Source organism: Ambystoma mexicanum, chromosome 7p (assembly GCF_040938575.1).
Source record: "Ambystoma mexicanum isolate Mex_15411 chromosome 7p, UKY_AmexF1_1, whole genome shotgun sequence".
NCBI lineage: Eukaryota > Metazoa > Chordata > Amphibia > Caudata > Ambystomatidae > Ambystoma > Ambystoma mexicanum.
In genome coordinates, this window is record NC_090939.1 from 112615368 (window position 1) to 112643311 (window position 27944).

The following is a 27944-nucleotide window of genomic DNA, read 5'->3' on the forward strand; positions in this document are numbered from 1 at the left end:
GTTAAAGGAGGACCCGCAAAGGGACCTGGTAGTAAGGCGGTAAGGGTTTACCGGTACCGGTGCCCTTACCGGTACCGGTAAACCCTTACCGCCTACCGTGTAATGAGGCCCACAATCTTTACTGAACGGATTCACTTTCCTGTCAAACATCTCAGCGTGGCGATCTTCTATAGCTCAGCACCCGGCACTGGCACACACTTAGCCTACCTGCCAAAGACCCCCAGGGGGGGAGAGGCAGGAGCAGATGGTGAAGGCGGAATTCCGTGAAAACCACAAAAAGCAAAGGACTTGGGAAATCTGATGCCAATGCTCCTACTGCAAAATGACCCAGGTGCCACCCACATTGCTTTTTAGGTCCTGAGGCTGATGGAGACGAAGGAGGAGCAATAAAACCACTTAGGGGTGGTTCATTGCCGCTTCCGCCTGTGCACGGAATGGCCGCCTTATTCCCCTGTCCTGGAACCCCCTAAATGAGCTGGATCGGGTCTCACTCCCTGACCGAGACCAAGAACCTCAGATGTTGGTGTGCATTAAATGGCCGCTTATTTATCCATCTCATAGCTGGCTTTCCTCTTCCATCTGTGGGCGACTGGACCAGTTCTGCACCCTCGAAGCGCAGATCTAGAATACGCTCCTAGACACCAAGCCTGAATTTGGTCATATGCCTCCAGGGGGATTTCCTCAGGTCTGCATCAGCACAAATGCCTCGGCTTGCTCCATCGATGTGCAAGACTGAAGGTTCTGGCATTAGTTCGCCGAAATGAAGGGCTGCATTATTATGACCTTGTGAACAAAGGCACCTCGACTGTAAGGCATGGAGGTCACCACAGAGACTGCAGAGGCAGGTTTAGCATTTATCAAAAAACGTTTTATGTGATAATCTCTCCCAGGAAAAGTCGTCAGGGTGGCAATTCTTTTGCCTGCACCCCTAAAATCCTTCCCCAACATATTTTAGGACTGAAATTATTTACTATTATAACCCCCAGTCCTAGAATATTTGAGGAAAGTGCTTGTTTTTCTTGGGAGTGTAAATTTGGGGAAATGTCACAGGGCATCGTGGCACTGTTACAAGAATGCTTACTTGGTTGCATGAAGCACTTTATCACTGCATACCCCAAAAAGGCCACAACAGAATAATGGGGTCGAGGGTGACAGGATAAGACGTATTCCCCTTTCAACTGCCTGAACCTTGCGTCAACCTTTTTGCTAACAAACTGACACAAATTAGAGAAAGACTGAAGCTGTTACCTTAAACACTGTGAGCTGACAACTGAGGCGTGATGTCCACACTACACAATTCTACTAGTTTGGTTAGTTTCACAAAGACACAATAAGTATGCATATGGGCAATTAAAATAAAAGAGAACATTTATGATAGTCAAATATCATAACAAAATGGACAAGACAGAGGAAAGCAGAACAAAAAGACAATGTATTTCGGATAAAGCTATCCTTCATCAGGGCGCATCTGCAAGAAAGCATTCAAACAGGAGATAATGTGTATTGGGGAAGTTGTGGACGTGTAGTATATATACAGTACTTGACAAGATTGTGGTCTGTTAATCTGTTGAAAATCAATAAAGAAAGTTCAAAAAAAAAAACAGGAGATAATGTGAATACAAACAAACAAATACAAAGCAATGATTGCAAATATTTTTCAACTGGGCACGGTTGATAACCAAATAAATGCATGAGAAATACATACACACTTGGACTCATCATGAGAGAAAAGCCATACGCAATATGATAGACAATCGCACAATGGCACGCGCGTCAATATCTTCCAACCCCAAAAGAATCATACGAATACTAAAAAGAAAGGAAAACAAAAAGGTTTACGAAATTGTCATTTTGTGTTTATCTTCTTGAATATATTTAATCAGGATCTGAAAGGTAAAATTGACTTATCTGTACAGTGGTTGGTTACAGGAGGAAATCATGATATGTTAAGTCAGGTTCTATGTGTGTGTACATATATACATTATACCATGTGCAGATATGTACATATACACCACTTGTTGTCTGTACCTGTAACCCTACAGTCCCCTTTCCTGCACTTATTAGACACACACAGGGCATTAAGTATACTAAGTTGCTCCTTCTATGAACCAAAGTATACCTTGTTGCTGGAGGGGTCAGGGGCAGGCTTCAAGGTCGTTGGAATGGTGTCACATCTGATTTCTCCTCAGTTTCTCAGGTCCTCATTAGATGAGTTTTGGCAGAGAAAAGAACGGTGACAGGAAAGGTCCCACTTAACTAATAAGCAGCCAAAGTAGTGGATAGTTGAAAACTCCACAATCCTGCCATCCAAATTCTCGGTATCCTGTAGTTTTTATGACCGCAAATTACCTAGAAGTAATTACTTCGAAAACACTTCAATTTATATAGAGGGTTGTGGGTTAAGGCGTTAAAAGGGGTGGGGAGGTGCTTAGGAGTACTAGTGTAGGGGAATAGAATTGCTTGGGAGTACTACTGTAGGGGAATAGAATTGCTTGGGAGTACTAGTGTAGGGGAATAGAATTGCTTGGGAGTACTACTGTAGGGGAATAGAATTGCTTGGGAGTACTAGTGTAGGGAAATAGAATTGCTTGGGAGTACTACTGTAGGGGAATAGAATTGCTTGGGAGTACTACTGTAGGGGAATAGAATTGCTTGGGAGTACTACTTTAGGGGAATAGAATTCCAGCCCCCCCCCCCCAAAATTGTTAAACTAATTATAAGGAATTTTCTGAAGTTATTACTTTAAAGTAAATTACTTTGAAGTCATTACAATCGGTAAAATGACCTGGACCCAAATTCTCAGTCAAGCGAATTCCACAGGCCACTGGGATTGGTGTCCTGAGCACTAAAAAGGAGATAATGACCAGAAAAGATGAGATGTCCAATAACTGAATTGCTAAAGAGTGAGCCATGCCTGTGCACAGCCAGTATGCGAGACCCCACCCATTGCTTGTGCCTTGTCATGCAGTGCGAGAGACATCCTCCAGCAAACCTTCCTGGACATGTGATAAATTGTCCATCTATGACTTTATTTGGCGTCAATCCTCCACTCGTACATTGTGCCAAGAAATGTCCAGCTTGAATCTCAAGGCAGAACACGCTCTCCTTTTGTGGCTTGGGTCATGTTCTACAGATTTCCCTCAAGACCTTAATTTCTGAAATCCTCCTGTATCACCGAGGGGGTACAGTCTCTGATTGCAAGGCAGATCTCTTACGAGTCCTCGAACATTGGCATGTCTCAGTGGCAATATCTCCAGCCTTCACATTGAATCTCTGAACACAAAATAAGCCACTGGGAGGGCCTTATCTGAGCACATATACATGACATTATTGAACACAGACTAGGCCAGTGAGGTCAATTTTAGGGTCAGTTTCTGAATGCGGACAGGTAGGGTGAAAGGTAGACAGAGGCAAACTAAACTGAATCGGAAGCCGCTGCTTTGATTGTCTGATTTTCTTGCAGTTGGCTTGATGTTTAGAGACTGTAGGGTGCTTTCCTTTAACACGTAATTCAAATTCCTAGTCACAGAGCTCGGATTTGCAGTCAACCACAGAAGCTAGTTAGCTAACAGTGAATTTTTCTTTCTTTTGATCCCCCGGGATAAGGCTAAGTTGAGTAGACGACGCCTGAGCCTCAGGTGAGTTTGCTGGGCTGCCCGTGACATGTAACCATGTTTATTATATCCTGCTCTTTGTATGTACCTCCTACCAATTGGGGCGAAGTCTACCATGCAATCGGAAGTGCCTTCGAAAGCTATGCGGATGGCCATTGATCTCCTGCTATCACTTTCCCCTGCTGAAGGTACTTTGGGTTTACTGAACATACGCCAGTTGATTGGGATCTAAAACCATGTGAGAAAAAGCCAAACACTAACATGAAGAAAATAACCACATTTTTTTCAATTAAGCTGGATCAGTACAGACAGTGGATTCCCCGATCGGTTCCCCATTGCCACACAGCGATCGCCCACTACTTCCATCCCAACTCAGAGTGGGCCGGTACCAGATGATGCACTGCTGAGTGTACCTATCAAGATGTATTGTTGGAGCAGGATTCTATTAACAACACACCTGATTTGATGAATGCTTCATTGTACTACTCTGACTCTTAAATTAAGTTGTGTATTTCCACTCCACCTCCGTTACCCCGCAGCATTTGTCCACACTGCTCAAATGAGTTGACAACAAATTTAATGAGAATGTTGGTGAGGATTAAGTGGGCTTACTATCATAGATTAATGAAGCCTTATGTGCTGTGGTCTTATTGTGCGAGGTATGAAAACAGAGAAACGTGTCCATTCGACATTATTGCAAACCCTCCTGTTTAAATTCGAACACTTTGACGTTCAAAATAAATTGAAGGAATTTCTTGAGGGGAAACACACAGGTGTTTCTGGTAACATCTTCAATTCTGAAGTAGATAATGTCTGTGATCGAAAATGTGAACACTCCACCTTTTTCTAAATCTCCCGCTCCAATCAACCAACCCTGAGCAGTGCAGGTGGTAGATATCTTGGTTGCTGCGACTGAAAACTCAGTGATGGAGGTCGACCAAGGTATGAGCAAAGACAAAAATGACACAGTCGGCAGAGAGCCTTTGTCCACTAAGGATTATGTGATACCACCTCGAAATTCGAGATCAGTGGTAAGCTTTAAGGCTCCTGCGGAGAAGAAATTGAAAAATATATCCAAGACGAAGGCAACGGCCTCCAGCCAGTCACGACGTTAATGTATGCAGGCTTCAACAAATCAACCATCAGTAGCTACTACTTTGAAGAATCTGCCCCCGAAAAAAAAAAACAGAGCACTCATCGAAGTGAGCAGAGCGGGCACATTGTCTATGGCACAGAGAATTTTTATTCTATTCGGACCAAAAATATTCCTACTTCTAAGCCGACTGAGTCGCAAACAGTTCAGACAGAGGCCGGTTTGCTGACGGAAAGCATAGAGTCAATGCCTGAAGTAGTGGTATCAAATCTCATTGACAAACATGTTCCCTGCAGTCCTTTAAAAACATATGAAAGAGTTGGACCAAGTACTTAACTGAGTTTTTTAAAAAAAAACTCTAAGGTTCCTGATGGGCTACAAGGATGGGAGGGCTCTAGCCAAATGCTAATTCCAAAATCTAATCATCGACATTATATTGACAAGGATGGGAATGTTGATATTCTGTTTTCCAGAGGCCCTCTTAAATACTTGTAAGCAAATTGCCTGAAAATCGAGACATTTTCCTGAAATTATCGAATATTATGCGACTCTTGAATGAGGTTCCTAACGTCCGAGCATTGACCGGACGCAGCATTGGCGGGTTGATTTTATTGATTTACACTGTTTTAACTGAGCACTTATGTTTAAAATTCAAAAATTGATGTGGCCACCATTTTGAATGACGTTCATCTTTTGAGGCAATTAGGCTTTGATTGTCACTGCATACGGAGAGGGACCTTAGACCCAAGGTCAGTACTACAAGGCCTGTGCCGCTGGCAAGTAAGATTTTAGTTTCGACTGATTTCCGGGGGAATGTTATAGGTCAGCCCATATGCATGAGCACGAATTCCAACTGGCCGTGGTTGAAGGATGCTTTTCTTGAATCAGGAAATTGTGACAATACATAACCATAGTAGCAACCCATTGTTCAATATCTGGCTTGGACAAAGAAATAGAATTCTATTTTTATCGCTACTATTGACCTGTCTACTGTCTTTGATGCAGTAAACAGAAATTTGTAGTGGGCAAAATTGCAGAGCTGGGGCCTCACCAACAAACTGTGATGCAGGTTAGGTTAAATGTGGACAGGGGCTATCTTCGGAAATTCCAACACCTAGGGGTGTTAGAGAGGGGTGTGTTCTTGCCCCCTGTCTTTTTAATGTGTACATGTCAGAGATTGGGGATTTTTGGAAAACCTGCAGCATTCATATCACCTAAGATCTGTAATTTGAGGTACAAAGATGACTTTTTAATATTTGATATCAACGAGATTGGTCTCCAACGTATTTTAAATGTTTTTAGTACTTTCGCAACTGATCCTTTTTTAAAGATCGATATAAAAACAAGGTTTTGCAAAGCACCTTAAATAAGCAGCCGAGCACTTTCAATTGATCCGTTCAAAATGAAGCTTTGGAAAGAGTAGAAAGAATAGAAAGCTTTATTGACCCTATGCTTTCCCATTGTGTTCAAACCGCAAACACTACTAATTATAGGATGGTTACAAACTCGTGCTTGTGCTTTGGCAAACCAGAGGAGGTGGGTAGATGCCCGCTTTGGCAAATATTTGCTCGTTCGACGACGGTAAGGTCCTCCCTAAGATCCTGTACGGGACTGAGGTGCACTACTTCTGGGTAATTGAAACTCTTGCCACACTGGAATGCAATGATTGGCGTAGTGCCCTTAACATTCAGAAATCAGTCCCCCTGTGGCAACTCAGCATGAACTGGGTATCAATTCCGCATTAAGTACAGCCAAGTGGAAACGCCTAACCCTATTTAGGAATATGATTAGTTTGGCTCCAGAGGCTCTATTCCGCGGCTTGGAGGACCTGACTAAGATAAGAAAACTGGAAAACTTGAATGACATCGCTAATTATTGTACAGGCTTGTGAAATGACTTGGAACCGTCAACAGACGACTTGGTTGGAAATCCAGTGAAAGTCAAATCACCATGATATACTTATAACTGGGTTCACACTATGGAAAAAATGCATGCGTATTTCATCGAACAATTAATGCTTAGGTGTGTTCTTTGGGTAATGGCCCAAAATGTCGTCCTCAGAATTCCGACTCCTGAATTCTGACTTACCGCCCCCTTACACCACATATATTTGTGGGGGGGTATGGGATATAATAGTAGTATGGAGGTGCTGCGGGGGGCTCCCCCCGCATATATATGGGGTGTAAAGTTTTTTTACTGTCAGCATTTTCGGCCGTCGGAATTCTGGGGGTCATAGTGATCTGATAAATCCTGCTCTTTTCGCTGTTGAATCTGGAAATTGTAGATTCTGTAATTTTCTGGGCCCCGAAGACTTAAAGCATTTGGTGACTTTCTGTCCCGCATTAGTAGGGAAGCTCTGCTTACTGTTGTAAATGTGTCAACATGCAGTATTAGAGGAAAAGGGATGTTTGGCCGGAAGTACTACATCAGTTGTGCTATCTATGACTGGTTTCATTAAAAGTGTGGAGCCAATTGATTGTGTTACCGTATGAAATATTAATGTGATGTATTATGGAACAGAATTGAATTGCCCTCTTATTTTGGACAATTGTGTTATTTTTTTTCTTGGAATTTTATCACTGATGAATTGTTAAAAATGATTTCAGAGTAACTTCTTCTGAGCTATAATGTAATAATGTTGTTTATTTTTGTATTCACTTTTTTTTTCTTTGTAAACGACAAAGAACGTGGAAACTTAGGCAATCTGAGGCTGCTGGTCAACTGGGTGGGCTTTGAATACCTTACGCTAGGATTCAGCAGACCTCGCCTGATCTTTCTCATCCTATTGGTTCTCTGTCAAAATGCCTAAAAAATATGTCTAAAAATACAAAATCAAGAAATGTCGTCCACGTGCAAACATACGGCGTACAAAGTAAGTCGATATGTCCAAATGGCTATTTCCCCTCGCGTAAGTACACCGATCTAAAAAGTGCTTGTAGACCCTTCTGAGCGGGCACCATCCCACGGACAGGTACTGTCTTCGAACTTGTACGTTCTCACTAGTGGGGCTGTCACGTTTTGGGAAAATATTCAAAAATGATGGTTAGCCGGGTATGTTAACATTTAACAAATGTCCTTGTGTCACCTCCTTCGAACCAACTTCCATACACTCGCCATCAATGCACTGATTCACAAGCTATCCTTCCACGTTCCACAACTTATTTGCGTAAACACGATTTTTATTTGCTCAACATTTCATTGATACATATTTTAAAATAATTTCGTTTTCTGAACTTTTTTTAATCAACAATGTTTTTCCCTTTAGAAATTTCATATTTTACATGTTTCTTTTTAATCCATACGGTCACTGGTCATGATAGAATTTGTTGACAGATTTCTTAGTTTCAGCTTACATCTGTATAAACATGTTTACCGTTGTGAAATAAAGTTATTTTTACAAGTTTACCTTGTATGACTCAGTAAAGTCAGAGCCCAGTGAGCCCTAGTGTTTATTGTTGCTGGAGTTCGATTGAGTGTTTTCCTACAGGAAGGGGGAGGGCCTCCTGGTCAGTGAAAATGGGAAAAGGAGCGACTCCCCATATTTAGGTATTTGCATAAACACCTTGATGTGTTGCATCAAGATGATCGAATACATTACTGATACAATTCTGAGCAACATCAGCACTGAAGCCAGACCGTACCTCCAAAGCCAGCCGCTACGTGCCTCCATCTTGAAACCCGCTGCACGTCACAAAAGCATGCAGCTCCACCAAAGGAGGACGGTGCTTCAATGCTCTAGAACCACACTTCAATAAGTCCGTCTTGCACGCCCATCCACACAGAAGCAAGCCTATTAGCCCTCTAGAAGATGAGTAAGCGACACCAACCTGAAACATTCTCCCGCAGTAGCTAAACAGAATTGAAACATGTTGTACTGCTACGCTAAATATCAACACATTGCAGAACATTACTCATGTGTTTTCATCTTTCAGTGTCATTTCAAAGTAGTAACTCTTTATTTTGTGGGGAGCTGAACGCCCTAGTATTAGGCCCTGCCTTTAAGAACACTTCTTAATACGAAAAGGACTAGCTTGCCACACCACAGATGCGTTCTGTCCCTTAATTATATCCTGGTTAATTCCCTTAATTACATCCCGGTTATCACCTCATGACAGAGCAGGGGCTAAACAATAACTTTAAACAGCTAGAATTGCAAACATTAATTTTCACATTGCATGCCTTAATCACAGATGGTGTTCCAAATTCTCAAAAATAACTTTACCTGGGCAAATCCAAAGTAATCACAACTCAAAACAAACTGTCACTGACGTATGATCGGCACTCACGGAAAAAAACTGTATTATTTATGGGCACATACAATCCTATAAGGCTCATCACTAAATGTTACAGATAAAAAAAGTAATAATTAAGAATGGGTAAAAGAAAAACTGAAAAAACAGATATTGACTGGGAAAAAAAAACATCTATGGAGCACCAAGCAGTGCCACGTTATACATTTGAGTCTTTCTTCAATGTCCATTGATGACAAAGCGAAAGCACGCTGTACGCAGGCAATGAGAGAGGATAAGGTGGAAGTGGGATCAAGGTGGCATTCCATTAGTGTTTTATAATGCTCCTACTTACAACAATGTTGTTTCAAAGTGCCAAGAACGTGGTGGGGGGTGGGGATGCGCGGGTGAGTAATCATCAAACAATCATGGTATAGGACAGAGCGTTCATTCCTATTGGACATCATATTAATAAACTAAACATCAAAGCAACAACAGTAAACAGGACATGGATCCAGGGGGGCGCAAAGCACTATAAGATTGGGGTGAGACCGAGCAAGGCAAACAAACAGTGAGGAGATCCAGCTGGATCGTCGGGGTGCACTGGGGAAGTCACCAGTTGGTCAATTTTCTATTAGGTCTGACTATATGTGAAACCTAATGGGGGAGGACTTGTAGTTTTATGATGGGAGGAGGACGAAGCAGAAGAACCACCCTCTTGGGAGGATAGCTCAGGGGCAACGTGCTCGCCTTGGAAGCAAGATGACACGGAGCAGCACAGGTTCGATCCTGTGGGTATTAAGTGCGTTATAAATAACCAATCATATCATATTATTCACCGCTAAACAGTGGGCCTCAAAGACGTCAACATAATCAGTACATTGGGAAAAGTCCTCATAAATATTGGGTCAAGCATCAAGCATATTAGCCACAAGTGTTTCATAAAAGTTCCTCTTTATAACGGATGACAAGTGGTCTGGGAGGGGGGGGCTGGTCACCATGAATGACAAGGAATACACCGGCAGTGTCTGCTTAAGGAATCCCTGTAGCTAAATGGACATTTGTGCTGGGAGTTTCACGAGACTGTGTAGGCTGTACACAGAGAGGGGTATGCCATGGTGGGCAGCTAATGGGCAAGGCAGGGGCAATAGGCCACCTCGATTACCCAGGGCTTCTTTGGGGGGGGGGGGTCTGTGACACTCATCTAGCGACATTCCGAGCAGCAGGACTGCCAGAATAATTTGGAAATAATGGCCTCTGTGTCTAGCACTGACAGGGACTGGGCTCCCATAAGCAGCGACGGTGGTTTCCAACCCGGGCCATGGGCAAAGGAGGTTTTGCGGGGGCCTCACCCAGAGGAAGTCGGGGTACCACAAGCGACTCTGCCAAGACCCTGCCCCCCCACCCCTCAACCCCCCATGCAGCGGGCTTCCACGCATACACGCGACCATGAAACTTTGTGAGCGTTTGTTATATGGATAGATGCCATTTGCTGAAGTAACATAAAAACAAGTTATTGTACCAGACATTTCGGACAAAACAGGGTCCTTGACAAACAGAATAAGTATATACGATTTTTTTTTAAGTATAAAACCGTGCCAATGTTTCCAGTGTGAAAGATAAAGAATTGCTTCGTCGTTTAAAAAAGTAGTGTACATTAATTTCCAATGAAACAAACATACGACTTCGGACATGCGTTTTTCATATTGCGAATAAAAATAAAGCTGGAAAGAGAACGAGAACGATGGAAGGCAAAATAGAAGGAAGGGGAGCGTAGAGCCACGCTGAGTGAAGTGCAGTGAAAGCTGACCTTGCCATAGAGGGGCGCCAACTTCATGGGGGCGCACCGAGCCAGAGGCTTGTGGCGTTATGGAGTTGCGAGGTGGCTCGGCTCGGCCAGTCCGGGTCTGCGGGCAGCGTGCGCTGATAAAACCCACTTTCTAGACAGCGATGGGGCGATGGAGTTTGTCTGAAAAAGTGCCAGTTCGCTTTTCAACAAGTCTACGAAAAGAAAGGCTCGTACGCAACAGACAAGTGACCCACGTATCCTGCCGCACTGCCCGGCCCTGCACAGCGAATAAAAGCACCAAAATAACCCCAAAACACTGAACAAAATAAACCCCCGACTGACTGGCCCTGTTGCGCGTAAATTGCGCCTTTCCGTCTGCGAAGTTTCTATTTAGTTCCCACTGTCACTCGATTTCTAAAAATGAAGAGTTAGAACCGGGTGCTTTTTAACGTCGACATGGTTTTGGCGTTTCAAATTCACTTCTCCGACGCATTGAGAATACAGTATATTGGCGGGTTCGCCCACAACATTGCATAGCAGTTTTACCCAAGAAAAGGTCCCATATGTACAGCGTGGAACTAGGGTGTGCAAAAAACGCTAGTGTCAGAGAGGGTGGGTGTGGGTGTATATATATCTATTTATATATATATATTCAGTCCCACGCAATTATATATACACACACAACATATATATATATATATATAAACAAACACACAGCCATGCGCAGAGCAAAAACATATATAAATATAAAACACGCGCATGCAGAACACACAGCAGAAGTGTGGTAAACAGAGACACGGTAACCTTTCGGCTGTACTCGCAACCTTTAATCATGTCTGATGCCCTCCACTCATCGTGTCGAGCCCCCAGAACATTGCAGACCCGTGTGTACAAGCGCACTCAACTACTGCGCCGAACTATGCGCCCGCCAGCACCAGCCGACGCTCTTTCCATGTTGCGCGCAGTCACCCTAGGCGTGTCATTATTGTTGCCCTGTCTGCATGGGAGCGTGAAGCAACTTTCGATTCCCATATGAATCTAGGGCTCCTTGGCAGGCGCTGAATTATTCAATAAGTTTGCCCGTGCTTTTATTGGGAGAGGTGTGGCGGTGGCGGTGCGCGGACGCGGCGCAGGCGGCGCAGGCAGCGCGCAGGGCTCTTACCGGTGCGAAGGAGGTGAAATGGCATTCATGCCGCTGGCAGCAGCATCGCTAGTAGCGGGAGGCTGCCTGCGTCTGCCGCCCAGGAGCCCCCATGCAGCAGCAGCAGCAGCGGCACTGGCAGGCAGGCAGCGGCGGCGGCCCCAGACGCTGTCCTCACATAACCCCGTGCGCGCAGCTGCCTGGAGTGCACTCAGTGACGGCGAGGAGGCAGCGGGCGCCGCTGCTGCTGCTGCTGCTGCTGCTGCTGCCCGCGCTGCTGCTGCTTCCGCTGCTGCAGGCCCCCGGCGAGCCCCCGCGCTGCTGCAAGCACGGCCTAGCAGGATTTAGGAGCTCCGCTGACCAGCCCCGGCCGCACATTACATTCAGGAAGTAGTCTTTAGCGCAGGGGGGTGTGGAGCCACCGCATCACTTCTTGCTTTTTGTTTTGGCCTGGCTTTTTTTTTCTCTCTCTCTCTCTTCCCAATTTAAAGAGGCATCGCCCAAATTAAGCACAAGCATCACAGGGCTATTTTTTTTTTTTAATCTACTGCCCGGTTTATATCTCCGCAGGCACAACACGTTTGACGCGTCCACGCACATACACACCCGCTCCCCCGTTTATAAAAAAAACAATAGTGTATTTGATGTAGGTGCACGCACACGCGCCAGGCTCAGTTTGAAAGCAGGGCACGGAGCACTTTTGGGATTGACTTTCAAAACGGCACGCGTTTATGGCATTACTAGAAATTAAAAAAAGCGGAATGCTGGTTTTGACGCTTTATTCAAATCAGGGTTGGTCGCTCTGTGGATCAAAGCGGGTGCTGCAGGGGTCTGTCTGTACGCTGCACACAGCTGGCCACTCCAGTTATCGCCGTTTTGCGACTTGACACCCATGGGTGCGCTTATACACACGTCTATGAAGTGCGGCGGATCCTATGACCATCGATTTAATGTAGGGATGTACTATGTTACGTTTCCTGTGGCGTCTAGTGAACTGAACATGAACAAACCCAGTCCCCAAAATGTCCAAACACGCAGAAAATCTGAATCGAAATGAATTATACATACATTTTCCCCCGACGCGGTGTCATTATTATAATTGTTTTTTAAAATATTTTTTATAACGCGCTTAATACCGAAGAGCAGATCGGGGATTCGAACCAGTGTTGCTCTGCGTTGTCTTGCTTCCAACACGTTGCCACTGAGCTATGCTACCCGTGTTCACTGGGGACATCCCCAAAGCCCGACCGGATGGTGTATTCTTTTTTTGGTTCACAGATGCAGCCCTAATGAAGAGTAATACTTTTCGGAAAAGTTTAGTGGCCTTTCAAGAGATGGATTCTTTACACCGAATCTATTTATTTCACCACTTTTTCCATCCTCTGAAAAATGAAGGCAAAGTTCATTTGTCAGGTAGTCTTTATTTTTTCTTCAGAGGTGCCGGGCTTTCCTTTTCCTCTGGAGAAGCTGTAAAGCTTAAGCAATGTCCACACGGCCGGTGGCAGACATTGCAGGCCCTAGCTGTGCTTAGTAGAAATTAATAGCACTCTCCACTGGCCAGTAAAAGCGGAAAACACTATTCTGCACCTGGCCGGCCAGTAGCAGCAAACAACGCTGGGCCCCTAATGGTGGTAGCAGAAGATAGTGCAAGTCTGGCAATCTATGCCTACCTCCAGAGTGCCAGAAACCAATCATTCAAATCGCCACACTGCCAGCAACTCGTATGGTAAGTCCCCAGAAAGTGTGGCTAGTCCCAACATGCCGTTTCCCTTATTTATCAGAATGTGCAGTGGTGGCTTGTCCATAATGGGCAGCAGGGCACCCACCTGACACCAATTGTGGAAGCGCCAGAGGGCAGCTTCTTGTGAGTTTTCCCTTTGTGCGTGTACCCCCGCCAGGGCATGACCAGCGGGCCACGCACAGCCGGGTGTGTTTTGCTTCCCCAGCTTGCATGGCGCCCTACTGAAATCCTGACGCAGCACACATGAGACAGGACTTGGGGAGCGGTGCGATTGTCACCTCGGCCTGCTTCCTGACTCCTGGGGGCAGAGTGCACAGGGCGGGACAATCAGAAGGCGGCCATGAGGCAGTGAGTGGTGGGTATAGATCAGGGGTGGGTGAGGGTACACACTGGGTATGTATGTGTGCATGCATGCAAGAGGTTGTGTGTGTGTGTGTTTGTGTCTGTATGTGTATCCTTCGCCGAAGTCCTGTTAAAAACAAGCATTGGCAAAGCCAACAGTTTTGGCATGTGTGTACGTACTAGGCATTTGCCAGGGACTGCTGTTATATGCCCAGGCACTCAGACCATTTTCCAGGAGCTACCATCGATGGGCAGTTAATACCACTATGGCAGTGCCTGGCAAGTGCCTTTCCCATGCTTACACAAAATCCCAAACTGTTATTGTCAATGCTTGTTTTCAATAGCAAGTGACCTGTTTCTATCTGTATTGTTCAGTATTTAACAATAACAACAGAAACAGCATGAAAAACGTAATTTGTTGACTGGAAATGCCGGTCAACCTATCAAAACAAGCATTGTCAATGCCAACAGTTTGGGATTTTTTGTAGGCATGGGGTAGGCCCTTCCTAGGCACTGCCGTAGTGGGATTAACTAGGCATTGATGGTAGCAGGTTCAAAACGGTGCGAGTACCAGCCAAAGGCTTTGACAATGCGTTTTTTTAACAGGACTTCAGTGAAGGAAACGCATAGTGCTTATAAATCGGGTGGCTGAATGCAGATCTGATTAAGACAGTTTTATTACACCAGTAACGTGTTTTACAGCTCCAATTAAGTACTTAACTCTCAGAAGACTGCTTTAAAAAAAAACACTGCCAGTGCAAAGGTTGATGGTAAGGCTTGATTAAAGTGAGCTCAAAGAGTCCCGTTACGAGGTGTTTTGGGCGGGGAGGGGCAGGAACTGGGTGGTAATGGCTGTATGGATTAACATGGCCATGGGCAGTCCATGGGTGGACTCATAACTAAACATCTACGAGCTTTGAGCCTCTCATCATATGCCATTTCTCCCTATATGTACTCTAATGCAATAGTTTAGGCTCATAGCCACCGAACAGCCCAAACTAAAAAGGGTCACTTGAAATCTTAAATACCGGTGACGGCATCGCAACTAGGCAAGGCCAGCTCGGCGATGCTTTGCTTAGACACCACCATTCCTTTTTTTCATGGCATCATATGCCACAATTAATTGATCCATCTTTCAAAATAATTTTCTCTGTGCAGGTTACATTTAAACACATTTATCACACCTAACTCATGCACTCTCTGGTCAGCTGGCGCTGTGGATATACTGAAGAACACCGGCAACAGTGCAACCTGGTTTACATGAAATTCTGAAATAACTTTCAGAGTGAATCTGCAAGTAGTATTGGTCTTTCAGGCTACAGTGATGAAGGATTTCCAGAGCACGCTGGACTCCCCTCTAGCGGGATGGCCGAGGTTAACTCCACTGGGTCTAGGGAAGCTGAAGATGCCCGGATGGGTGAAATCATTGTGAATCAACATCCAGTCTATGGGAACGCAGGTCTTCCATATCCAACACATAGTCTCCAATATATAGCAAACGTTATGCTTCTTAATGCCAAATTACGGTCTCATGGTTACAGCAGCCATCATGCTTTTTGAAACACAGTCTCAGGGTACTTGGACCCAGCTCGCATCTTGCCCTCGTAAAGATGGGTCAGCGCCCAGAAGAGGGTGATCCAGGGTGAAGAATCCTCACCGTGAGTAAAACAAGGAACACAAACTTTCATTTTTTTAAGGAACTTTTGTTTGGTTATTTGAATACATCAGGTCTTCGAAGGGAAGGAACTTTTATTTGGTTATTTGAATACATCAGGTGCTCGAAGGCAAGAGACTTTCAAGAGAAACAAGACTTGGCCATCAATGGCCCTGAAAGCTGAAATAGAACTGTCAGCTCGAGAGAATATTGTTCTGCAAGATCCCACCTTACCCCGTGCTCAAAACGTGGGGAAGGGAGACCCCAGCTACCGCATCCTGACATATTATTTGTGAACACTTTTTTCTTTTCTTGAAAACTATCCCACACCCTTTTTGTATCAGCTGTAAGGATTGGCAATAGGTAGCCTTTTTATTTGACACGACACCACTAGGACTGCCTTATTTTTCATTTGATGGTCAACGCTTGCTCCAATCTTAGATTTTCTCATGGCCACTGGTCATGGGGCCAGTCCTTCCTCATCTCCAGGGTCCCATTGGACCCAATCCTGGCGCCTAGGGCGTGTGCAACTGGGCCGTGCATGGCCCAAGGAACAGATCTGGAAGGCACGTGCTACAGGCCCAAAGAAGGACAAGGTGGAGTTTGTAGGCGAAGCTATGGGAGGGGCGTGAACCATCCTATTTAAGGCCAATCATCCACGTCCCCTCGCTTTGCATTATTCTGCTTCCAAGCAGCATAACGCTCTCTGCTGTACCCACCTGTGCCTCGCTGGATTACAGCCTCATCTTCGAGATTTCCTGGGAACGCTTCTTACCATCAGTCTTCCGCCTCATCTCCGCAAGCGTCTTCTCTCCCGCTACTCTGTTGCTGTGGACGTGTCTTACCTTCTGCCAGTCGCCCCATCGCTACTAGCCTCTACATTGCTGAGTGCGCATCTCACCTGCTACCAGCCTACACATCGCTGAGTGCGCCTCTTACCTATCGCCACCCGCTACATCTCTGAGCACGCATTTTACCAGTCGCCAACCGCTGCATCACTGAGCACGCATCTTACCTGTCGCCAGCCACTACATTGCTGAGCACGCATCTTACCTGTCGCCAGCTGCTGCATCGCTGAGCACGCTTCTTACCTGTTGCCAGTCTCCACTTCGCTAGCGCTTCAGCTGCTGCTTCGCTGAAAGTGCTGCTTACCTGCACTCGTTGTGGCCTCTGCCGAACAATTCTTCTTACCTCCATTCCATTACGGCCTGAGTCGAGTCTTCTTCCGAGCCAACATTCCACCACGGTCGGAGCCGGAGACGCCCTCTTGCCATCACAAGTCTTTATCCAAGGCCCGGACACTATTCTTCATCGTTGGCCTGCACCTACGAGGGAAAAGAACAAACAGGTTAGAACTTATACGCGCCTACACGGCCGCATATATACATGAGACATTGCAAGAATTACCGCTAGACAAAATACAGTCATTCCAACCAAACTATTATCATACTAAAGACTTACCTCATACTTGGATTGATCGTAGCCGGCCTGGATCAACCTTCCCATGGGCCAGTTAAGTTAACTCGGTCTGTTCTGCGTGCCCCTACTAGGAAAGGCAGGACGGATAGCTCAACATTACAAAACTACAGGTGAGCGTCTATGGGAAAGTGCTTGCCCACCATATTCTGGCACAAAAGGGCTGGGGGAGGTCACGGGGTCCCCACTCCGTACTCATTGCCTCTCCTCTTCACACAGGGGCAACAGCCATCTCCTGAGCCGTAGGTCCAACCAATCTCGGAGAGGGGGAAGGTGATTTTGAGGAACCAAACCAGGGGAGGGCTCCAACCGTGCCCCAACGCCCCAGCGGAAACCAGGTGAGCGTTACAGAACGAGAAGCCAGCCCAAACTTCCGCCTGGGCATTATGGAAACTTCTGAAACCGACCAGTTAGCCCAGCTCTTGAGAGAGTTAAGGGCCGAGGTGCATGCCTCCAAACAAGAGACTAATTCCCTATGGAGAGACCTTATTGTAGCCCGAGAACGAACAGATGATTTGGCAAGACAAATGCTTCAGGCACATGCAGGACAAGTCCCGTTGCCTGGAATTACACCAATACCGGTGCTTCAGCCCTCGCCACCAGTACAGGTGCTACTCCCAGGGGCTGTTCCACTTGATTTCCAAAATGCTTTTTTGGCGACCCAAACAAATATGCGGTGTTCATGAATCAGTGCCGCCTCCACTTTTTGTGTCGACCTGAAGCCTTCCCTAATGATAGTGCTAGGGTGGCATTTGTGCTTTCTTATTTAGGAGGCTGCACAGCTGATTTGTCTGTACCGCTAGTGGCTCAGGATGATCCAATACTTCGGAATGTTGCAGAATTCCAACGGGGGCTAGAAAAACTGTTTGCCAGACACACTCAAGGGCAAGCATTGGACAACGAACTACTGTCTCTGAGACAAGGAAACCATGACTTATTGACTTACATTGCCACCTTTAACCGCCTCGTAGCACAGACCAACTGGCCAGAGGACCACGCTGTTTTACCGGAGGCTTCGTGGTGAGTTAATGGACGTACTAGCTAAAGTAGTTAACCCACCCGAATGCTGTGCAGACTACATTAACCTAACTGTGCAGTTAGACCATCGGTTACAAGACCAAAAAATGGACCGCACAAGAGCTGAAGGAAGATCAGTGTATGTGAGGCCTCGGGACACTCAGACCAAGGGCCATGAAACCCCTGAACCTATGCAAATAGGGGGACTACGAGCTCCCATTTCCAAGGCCAAAAGAGACAAAAGAAGAGAACAGCGGCTTTCTCTGTATTGCGGAAAAGCCGGACATTTCCTACGGGATTGCCCCACAAAACCCCCCAAGAAGTTGGTAGGTGCCACAGACAATGACAGTCAAGACAAGGAACAGGAGCCAGAAAACTCAGACGCCCGGCAAGTGTAGAGGTCCACTTGTTGAGTGGAGTCAAGAGAGTTGTTACAACCTCATAGCTGGTTATTCCAGTAATAATCAGCCACCCCCAACAACCATCGAAAGTGCATGCTCTAGACGCCTACATTGATAGTGGTGCGGTGGATAATTATATCGATCAGGGATTGGCTGCACCGATAGGCCTTCCAATTCAGCAAAAACCACACTCGGAAAATGTCACAGCTGTGGATGGCTCTCAGCTGTCTTCGGGGCCTGTAACCCAACATACCGACATGGTACTGCTGACGTGCCAAGATGGTCACCGGGAAAGCATTTCGTTTGACCTCATTGAGGCCCCCAGTTCCAAATGATTCTAGGAATGCCATGGCTGGAAACCCATAACCCTAGGATCGACTGGCACACCAGAAGGCTGACCTTTCCTTGTGAATGCACCAAGACTTGCTAACTTAAGGATGTGAGGAGATTACAACACCAAGGGAAACCCATCTTGGGAGTGTCGGGCTTGTTGCCCCCCGAATATCAAGACTTTACGGATATGTTCCAAAAGGAACAAGCCAATACCCTACCACCACACAGAACATATGATTGCCAAATCGATCTGGTCCCGGAAGCACAAGTCCCCTGCAGCAGAATCTACGCTCTGACGGAGCAGGAAAATCTGCACTTACGAACATATCTCGATCAGTATCTAGCCAATGGATTCATCCGTCCATCCAAGAACCCGGCCTCCTCAGCTCTCTTCTTCGTGCTGAAGAAAGAAGGGGACCTTAGGACCTGCATAGATTATAGGGTGTTAAACCAGATTACCGTCAAAAATAGATATCCTCTGCCACTCATTCCCAAACTACTCAACCAGGTGAAAAATGCCCAAATCTATACGAAGCTGGATCTGCGGGGGGCTTACCACCTGGTCAGAGTGAAAAAAGGCGATGAATGGATGACAGCATTCCAGACCAAATATGGGCTCTTCGAGTATCAGGTTATGCCCTTTGGGCTATGCAATGCACCAGCCGCATTCCAGTTCTTTATGAACAACATACTCCACGAACTACTAGACATCTGTATCCTTGTTTATATCGATGATATCCTCATTTATTCGGCATCCAAGGAAGAACATGTGGGCATGTGAGAGCGGTATTGGAAAAGCTCCATAAGCACCAATTATTCGCCAAATTGGAAAAATGTTTTTTCCATGTTGCAGAAGTCGAGTTCTTAGGCTTCATGCTTACTCCTCGGGGAGTACACATGGATACTTATAAAGTGGAAGCAATCCTTCATTAACCATCTCCAACATCAGTCAAAGGAGTGCAGAGTGTACTCAGGTTTGCCAATTTCTATCGGCGCTTTGTCCCAGGATTTTCGCAACCGTCCATCCTATCACCTCTTTGCTAAAAAAGAATAAAACGCTCTCTTTGACCTCCGATGCTGAAAAAGCATTTCAAAAATTGAAATCATCCTTCACTTCAGCCCCTATCCTCCGACACCTTTGACCCGATCTACTTTATGTGGTTGAGACTGAAGCCTCCAATGTGGCCATGGGAGCGGTGTTATCACAGAGAGACCCTGACACCGGACAGTTCATCCTATAGCATTCTGGTCCCACAAGTTCACAGCACCTGAGAAGAAGTCTCCTATAACTGACAAAGACCTATTGGTGATCAAAGGAGCTTTTAAAAACTGGAGTCATTACCTCCTGGGGGCTAGGCATTCTGTCACCGTTATCGCGGACCATCGCAACTTGCAGTATTTAAAGATAGCCAAGGCCCAATCATCTCGTCAGCTCCGTTGGGCTCTCTTATTTGCGGGGGAAGATTTCATAATCACGTACTGGCCAGGAGTACGGAACAGAAAAGCTGACGCCCTGTCGCGAATGGGTGATAGCCAGGATGCATTCATCCCATCAGAACCAGTACCCATTATTCCAAAAGAATTAATTCAGATCCAGATCGCAGTAACCACCTGTTGGGAAGAATTAAAGACCAACCTCTAATCACAAATGGATCCAACCGGCCAACAAGAATGGTTGAGTAAGGGAGATCAGTATTCTGTTATGAACAATTTACCCTATTTTCGAGGAAGACTATACATTAAGGACAGAGAGATCCAAAACAAGATTATCGCTAACTACCACGACTCACTAGTGGAAGGACACCCCGGGATTACCAAGACGCAGGCCAAGATCATGAAGAGCTATTGGTGGCCCACCTGGCGAAAGGATGTGGCCCAATTCATTGCAACTTGCGGGGTGTGCGCACAACAAAAATATCAAAAGACCAATCCTGCAGGATTATTACGCCCCCTTTGTTTACCACTCGTGCCTTGGCATACCTTGTCCATGGACTTCATTAAAGACTTGCATCCTTGCGATGGCTTCAACACCATCTTAGTGGTGGTGGACTTGTTCTCCAAAATGGCTCACTTTATTCCACTAAAAGGACTCCCTGCGGCTGGAATCTTGGCCACCGTGTTCCTGGAGAAAATAGTCAAGTTGCATGGCTTCCCCTCCGCATTGATCTCTGATCGCGGAATGCAATTTGTCTCAGCCTTCTGGAGGAATTGCTGCAAAATAGCACAGATTGATCTCCACCTTTCTACCAGTCACCAACCCCAGACCGATGGTCAAACTGAAAGGACTAACCAGACACTGGAACAGTGGGCCTCATTCCGAGTATGGCGGTAAGGGATAGCGGCCACTGGTAACGAGACCGGTGGCGGTATTCCCTTACCGCCATACTCCGAGTTCCCTCTGCGCCCTCGCCCTTAACGCCTGCTTTGAGCAGGTGTTAAAGTCGAGGGCGCAAAGGGGCCTCCAAGCCAATAACGGTGACCGTATGAACGGTCACCGTTATTTGCATCTTCCCCATTCCCATTGAGCCCTATGGGGGCTCATTTGGGAATGGGGAAGAGCCTTGGTGAATGGGGAATTACCGCCCCGCCAACCTTGGAATGGGGCGGTGATTCCGCCATCCACCAAGGCGCTGCCGGTCCGGGTACGGCGTCAACCAAGGCGTTAATAGCGCCATTGGTTAGCGCCGTACTCGGAATGAGGCCCAGTATCTGAGGTGTATGCTGCAACAGACAGAGGGATCCTGGAAAGATGTTTTGTGGCTAACAGAGTTTGCTTACGATAACTCTATCCACACTAGCACGGGACAAACCCTGTTCTTCATCATGAATGGTCGGTACCCTTGGACATCTTCCTTTGACCCACTTGATGAACTGGAAATGCCAGCAATTACCTCTCTACATAAAACTGTTACTGAAACCCTTAAGGAAGCAACTAACAACCTAGCTAAAGCCAAAGAACAACAAGAAAAGAAGTTTGCTGACCGGCATAGAAGGGAAGCTCCACGCTACCAAATCGGAGATAAAGTGTGGTTAGCGGCCAGAAACATATTGCTAAAAGGACCTCGGGTCTTCCGCCCCAGATATTTTGGGCCCTATCCCATCAAAGCCATCATCAACCCCGCTGCCGTAAAGCTAGAACTACCAGACAATTTGCGAATCCATCCCGTATTTCATGTTTCTCTTTTGAAACCAGTGAAGCCTGAAACAAGAATTAGACAACCACCGGAACCCGAAATCATTGATGGAGAACGTGAATATGAGGTTAAGGACATTCCAAGGTAGTGCGATCAAAGCTGTACTACTTGATCGACTGGAAGGGTTATGGGCCCCATGATCACACCTGGGAACCTGTGGAGTTTACCCATGCGCCTCGACCAATCAGGCGATTCCATTGCGATAATCCCACCAAGCCTGGGCCAGGGAGGAGGTCGCCAGTGAGAGGGGCCTTGCGGGGGAGTGCTGTCATGGCCACTGTGTTAAACAGAAGTCATATTAGCGCCTCCTTTTGATTTATATTGGCCTAAACCCAGTCGCTCTGCGAAGAAAACCGTGTTGCAAGGTTCTGATTTTGGATCGACTTCGCCGCCATTTTAGAATCATCTGCCATTTCGATTTCTGTTCGTAAATTCTCTGTTCTAAAATGGTGGACTGTGTTTTCAACTTGCAACCAAGCCTGTTGACCTTTGAGTTCTGTTAATGTTTAGGCTGACCAAGAGCCGACTGTTTGGACTAGGTAATGAGGCCTTGTACTGAGTATGAACTGTTGTCCCAGCATTGTCTGTGCTCGCAAGACTAATCCACAAATACACGTCTGGGACAATGCAGAGTAAACGCCAAGCGTGGACACAGGCCGAACTCAATTGTAACAATTGTAACATAGTTGTAAACAATGTATCACCGCAGAAATATAAACTCATGTAATCCATATGCATATTATTGTATAAGCTGTATGCAAACTCGGCACAAACTCTAGACCACAGATTATTAACGTGTAGAGGGGCTGGACAATATTGTTAGGAATGTATAAAAGTATGAATGTTCAGATGTCCAGCACTCTCTCTCCTCTCTCTGACGGGCTGGTACTCATTGTGGGGTGTTGAGAGCCATATAGCTATCGGTTTCTATGTTTCTTTGTAAACTGTAAAGTAGAATAAAGATCTGTGAATCTTTATAGCCCGTGTTTGGTGTATTTCCTTTTGTGGTACTCAGCCTCGATATTTCCTTGTTTTTACATGTGGCCAGTCCTTCCTCATCTCCAGGGTCCCATTGGACCCATTCCTGGCGCCTCTGGCACCAGGCTCATGTTAAAGTGTACTCTGCACACTCTAGGCCTACGGCGTGTGCAACTGGGCCGGGCGTGGCCCAAGGAACAGAACTAGAAGGCACGTGCTACAGGCCCAAAGAAGGACAAGGTGACGCTTGTAGGCGGAGCTAGGGGAGGGGCCTGAACCAGCCTATTTAAGGCCAGCTCATCCACGTGCCCTCGCTTCGCGTTATTCTGCTTTCAAGCAGCGTAACACTCTCTGCTGTACCTATCAGTGCCTGGCTGGATTACAGCCTCATCTTCAAGATTTCCTGGGAACGCTTCTTACCAGCAGTCTTTTGCCTCATCTCCGCAGCGTCTTCTCTCCAGCAACTCTGTCGCTGCAGACGTGTCTTACCTGCTGCCAGTCGCCCCATTGCTACCAGCCTCTACATCGCTGAGTGCGCATTTTACCTGCTAGCAGCCTACACATCACTGAGTACGCCTTTTACCTGTCGCTAGCTGCTACATCGCTGAGCACGCATCTTACCAGTCGCCAGCCGCTGCATCGCTGAGCACGCATCTTACCTGTCGCCAGTCGCTACATCGCTGCACACGCATCTTACATGTTGCCAGCTACTACATCGCTGAGCATGCTTCTTACCTGTTGCCAGTCTCCACTTCGTTAGTGCTTCAGCTGCTGCTTCGCTGAACGTGCCGCTTACCTGCAACTGGTTGTGGCATGTGCCGGACACTTCTTCTTACCTCCATTCCATTACGGCCTGAGTCGAGTCTTCTTCCGAGCCAACATTCCACTTCGGTCAGAGCCGGACACACCCTCTTGCCATCACGAATCTTCATCGAAGGCCCGGACACAATTCTTCATCGTCGTCCTGCACCTACGAGGGAAAAGAACAAACAGGTTAGAACTTATACGCGCTTACACGGCCGCATTTATACATGAGACATTGCAAGAATTACCGCTAGACGGAATACAGTCATTCCAACCAAACTATTATCATACTAAAGACTTACCTCATACTTGGATTGATCGCAGCCGGCCTGGATCAACCTTCCCATGGGCCAGTGAAGTTAACTCGGTCCGTTCTACGCGCCCCTGCTAGGAAAGGCAGGACAGATAGCTCAACATTACCAAACTACAGGTGAGTGTTCTTGGGAAAGTGCTTGTCCACCATATTCTGGCACGAAAGGGCTGGGGAGGTCACAGGGTCCCCACTCCATTCTCATTGCCTTTCCTCTTCAAACAGGGGCAACATCCATCTCCTGAGCCGCAGGTCCAACCACTCTCGGAGGGGGAAGGTGATTTTGAGGAACCAGACCAAGGGAGGGCTCCAACCATGCCCCAACGCCACTGCGGAAAGCAGGTGAGTGTTACAAATTTAGGTTTAGATTACACATTTTTCCAACCTGCATCCTGTTTAATAAACACCTTTGAACTGTGATCACTTGTGTCTGTCTTTACTGATGCCACCACAGATTCCTTACATATAGTGTCAGAAGTGGGATTTGATCCAATTGATGATACTTGGAGAACCCTGTTACACATAGAGAATCCGAAGTCACTCCATGCCCCATCCTCAAAAATCCTAGAATCAAGAGACTAACCCTATCAAACACCTTGTTCCCTCAATGGTGAGAAATCGACGAGAGCATGACACTTCCTTACCAGTCCTTGGAACAGAAAATAGGAGTCCAAACTATAGAAGGAAACATCTATTACCTCCAATGTCCCTACACTCGTACCATCCCAGAGAGAGATCAAATTGTAATTTCTCTCGGCTTACAGATGGCTTATTCTACCACCTCTGCCATCTATGTGATACCCTTCAAAAAGCAAGTTATAGAGATCTTTCCCATTATATCATGTAGAAATGAGCCAAGGGTTGCTGTGCTCAACTTTTTTCCTCTTCCCAGAACTATTCGGCAGGGTGGAATACGAGGAACTCTCATATATGAGAACCTATGGAGCTGCCCACTGAAAAACCCTTATAGGGTTAATAAGCCTCCAGTGAGACCTCCCTTCCTTTTCCCAGAAAATCACCATCTTTCTGAACATAAGAGATATAAAGCTCCATCTTTAGAGAACTACCTGTTGAACTCATTTCAGGGGAAAATACAATATACACAAGAGACATCAAATTCCCACAGGCTGAAGGCAGGAGAAGATGGACACTTGGGAGATGAAACACCTACCCCAGCTGAGGAGAATACCCAAAGGAAACCCAATGTATGAAATCCTGGGGGAAATACCATCTCGTGAACAAGCAGGAGGAAATTAAAAAAAAAAACTTCTATCAAGAATGAAATTCAGGAACCCCCTTCTTACTACTCAGAGGGGAAAATAGAGGGTGAACAAACCAGAGTAGAACAAACTCCAGAGAATCCTAACACCCCAGAATTTTATTTTTGACCCCTAAATAAGAACAAGAGAGGGTCAACATCCACAGTATCTATAGATGAGTCAGAGAACTCTCATTTTGAACAGTGCCTGTTCTGTGGTGAGGGGGGTCACAATATGGAGATCTGCTCTGACAATTAATGGAAGCTCAAGAGAAAGAAAGAGAGGTGAAGGTACTCTTGAACCCATCTTCTTCCATTCCATTTACATGCTGAAAAGCTTGGACCAGCAGTCTGGGTGTGTAAAAGCAAAAAGAAGATAACGAGGCTGAGTAACCCAAAAGGAAATACACCAAACACGGGTTCAAAAGATACACAGATCTTTATTCTATGACTGAACAGTTTCAAAGGACAAAGCAACAGATAGCTATCAGGCCCTCAGTACAACACAGCGAATACCAGCCCTGTTCGGTGTGTTCAGTGATTGGGAGTGTACATCAGAATAGTCGCACCTTTTATATAATCCAAAACATGATGTCCAACCCACTTGTAGGTTAATGAATCTTGGATCTAGGGCTCGTGCTGAGTTCACTTCTAATGTATGCATCTATACATTTACGGATTATCCTTAATACATTCTCCAACAAGTTACAATAGCAACAGTGTGTCTTTGGATTTCATATTGAGCCTTCGTACTTATTTATACAATATAGTTAAACAAGTGTTCACATTGGATGCTCAAACAGTATTGTGCACAATGTATGTTCATGGATTAGCTTCGTTGGTACAGGTAATCCTCTATACACAGGTCAACGAAGGACAAGGTCTCAGTACATGACCCTAACATTTGGCTTGCGGGCAGTTTACACATCAACTTGTGCACAGAGGTCAAGACAGCCATGTTACATTCAAAACGACACTATCCACCATTTTAGCACACAGGGTGACTTTAGAGTGAGAATCCTAAATGGCGGATGAACCTAAAATGGCGGCTAAGGCTGATCTAAGGTCAGGACCTTGCAGCGCGGATTTCCTCATAGAGGCACTTGGCCTAGGCCAATATATATACATACAATCTAGAGGGTATAATATGATTTTCCGTTCGACAAACCCTCCTTTTGGCCTATGCCAAGTGCTACACTACTTCTAATCCCTTTACGAATAACTCCACGTCTCAACGTCCATACACCCTGAATCATCATCGGAGATATTTATTGCCATTAGATCGATCACTAGAATTTCTTTCAACACATATTCATTGGAGTTCTTGTCTGGGGTGTATACCTTGCGTCTTAATGTACCCATCGCCTGTGCGCAACATCCTCCTAACATCGAACATATACCAGGAAGGCATTGTATACAGCAACAAAGGAACAACAGAATTCCCAAAATGATCAGCAAGACCGAAAGTACCTTCCAACCACAAGATCGCAAGAAGTCCCAGGACCAAGCGCTAAGATCCCAGTTTCCCTCGGGAACATGCACCTCTGAATTTAGGACATGCAGATTCTGTATTGCCTTGAAGATAGTTGTGGAGGAATCTGGCACGAAAACACAGCAAGCGAACCCCACTAATATACATAACCCTCCACGTTCAGCCAGGATGACATCTAATGCCATCCGGTTCTGAAGTGCTACTAACCTTATTGCTTTCTGTTCTAGAGTCATATTATAGAGTATGTCAGTGGTCCGGTTGATGGTTCTCTCCAGTACTCTCGCTAGTTTCCTGATATCTTCTGAGTTCAGTATTTGTCCCCAAAATGGTACAAAGGATTTAGCTACATTGCCCAGAATTTGCACTGAAGTGTCACCATTCTTGTCCCGAAGTGGACGAGACTTTGAATCCTCTACAGTACTGGCTATGAATACCCCGGGTAACAGGATCCCTAAATAACAAGTTCCCTGCCAATCCCTGGGTAACCATGGAAATTCTACATTACCGCAAACAAAGTAGACAGGTTTGCCTACATACAAAGGTCTGTCCTCCCCAGTCAAATCTGCAACGTTGGCACAACCTTTAAAATCACTCATTGACTGAGTACCATTCCTCTGTATGCAGAAAGAAACTGAATCGGGGCTATGATTGACAGTGTAGGAAGGAGGCGTGGCACCCTTATTGCCTACAGGAGCCATTTTAAAAGAAATCAAAGATTGAAATGGATGAGACAGCCTATCGGAAGGCCTAATAGAAGCAACATTAGGCTTACTCCTATTTGCAAAGAGCGAGCAACCCAAGGGAGTCAGAACACGTTTTTCAAACTGATTCAAATTAGTCCCATCAAAGTTCCCTGAGATGCTATCGTTCCAGCGACCAAAGAATAGTGCTCTAAGAGAAGCATAGCATGTAGTTGGGAAAGGTAGAGGATGAATATACCAACCCAGCCCCTTATCCCCATGTTGCGGTAAATGTGAACAGACCTAACAGTTAGACTTATTAAAGATGGCATGTGTAGCATTCATAATGAGTAATAGCGTATTGCTATGATATCTCTGTCTACGCTGAGAGTCTCTGG

At 45.9% G+C, this 27944-nt stretch overlaps 1 protein-coding gene across 2 annotated transcripts in view; it reads right to left on the bottom strand.

Annotated features, from left to right (window-relative positions):
• ZBTB20 (zinc finger and BTB domain containing 20) overlaps positions 1-27944 on the bottom strand; it is a 3989371-nt gene that overhangs the window by 1817666 nt on the left and 2143761 nt on the right. Inside the window, exon 1 of one of the 2 annotated variants that reach the window (XM_069635902.1) lies at positions 11888-12393. The exons of the other annotated variant lie outside the window; for it this stretch is intronic. The gene's annotated coding sequence lies outside the window, so the exon portion shown is untranslated. Of the gene's footprint in view, positions 1-11887; positions 12394-27944 lie in introns of those variants that run through there. 2 annotated transcript variants of the gene reach the window in all.